We start from the raw sequence: 1454 nt of genomic DNA on the forward strand, positions 1-1454 counted from the left end.
CCTGGTTAATGAAATGATGGGAAATAAAACATGTTTTTCTACAACAGTCAACAGGTGTGAAGACTTTAACATGAAACAGACGCAGTTCAGTTCAACTGTGAATTAAAGGGTTAAATTACTGTCTGGCTGTTTTTAAGAAAATAAAGTTTCCCGTGTGTCAGAAAAGTATTTGAAAGTACGTCGACCTTTTTTTAAATACGATGTTTTTGTTACATGTCGATGTAAGTGATCTGTTAAAACTGCAGTACAAATAAAAACCGTTCTGCTCCGTGACGCACGTTTGTATTTTTTTCCCACCGGTTTTACTTTAATGTCGCAGAAATATTCATCACAAAGAGCGCTAACATTTTTGCTAATAAGCTAATTTTTTCCAGGCGTCATCGCCTCTGCCCTGTTCTGCGTTTCCCTCCATTACACCGACTCAAGCTAAATTAAAAAGATAACTCACTTTTGACAATTTCACTGTTGCCCCCCCCCCCACCTACACCCCTCCCCGTGTAAATGAAAGTCTCTGCATCAACATTAAACTTGCTCTTGGAAACACATTTGTTAAAACGACACTGAGATTAAACAGCACTAACTAACACCAACAGGACGTATTTGGTACTGCAGATATGTTTTTTTTTAACTGCTACATCTTTGGTTTGGACACTTTTAACCAATCAGAGAGGGATGTAATGAGACGATAAACATTTTAGTGACTCACACTGTTCTACAATTTTGTGGCGTTTTTATAGTTTAGCGTATTTGATCGTTAACTAATCGTACTTTAAATAGGAATAAACGCATGCGATAATTATTATTAACTTTAACTTAGTTTAACTTGTAAGTGTCGGAGGTTTTTCTCTGTACCAGTTAAAACTACAATAGTTTGAACAATGACTTATTAAATAAATATTAAATATTTAACCCGTCTTTATCTGCTGCCTGTATAACGATCAACATCGAGTGTATCCGCGATTAAAAAGTCATTTAAACAAGCGGTCGTCTAGACATTGAGTTTTAACAGAGCTGTGGGTCAAGGGTCACTTAGCCTACCTGGGTTAGCGCAGACGCAGGAAGGCACGGAGAGCTGAGCGACGCTGCTGTTAGTCTGAGACGTCCTTGTGGAAAACAGAAGGTTCTAAAAGACAAGAAGAAAATACACACAGTTACACACAAATTCACAACATCTACTGAGTATTTCAGACAGAGGAAAAACTTCTGGTCATCAGTCTGTGTTCAAGTTCTGATGACAAACCCTATTTTTAAAGTTCTGCAGTCTAAACATAACCAACCTTCTTGTTACAAGTGGCAATTAAATCCAATAGGTGGCAGTAATGCAACTCACAAGAAGCAGATCTGCCTGAAAAGCGCAAAAAAGAAAGTTTGGCTAAGGTTGTTAGCAGGATTAGCTTGGGCTGTCTAGATGATTATTAACTAATAAAAGCTACAAACTCGAAGGATGCTAACAG

At 37.7% G+C, this 1454-nt stretch overlaps 1 long non-coding RNA gene across 1 annotated transcript in view; it reads right to left on the reverse strand.

The window, feature by feature from the left end:
* The window catches only part of LOC103392455 (uncharacterized), a 7733-nt gene that overhangs the window by 359 nt on the left and 5920 nt on the right, over window positions 1-1454 (reverse strand). The window lies entirely within an intron of this gene.

The sequence above is a fragment of the Cynoglossus semilaevis genome, chromosome 16, assembly GCF_000523025.1.
Source record: "Cynoglossus semilaevis isolate Cse_v1.0 chromosome 16, Cse_v1.0, whole genome shotgun sequence".
Classification (NCBI taxonomy): domain Eukaryota; kingdom Metazoa; phylum Chordata; class Actinopteri; order Pleuronectiformes; family Cynoglossidae; genus Cynoglossus; species Cynoglossus semilaevis.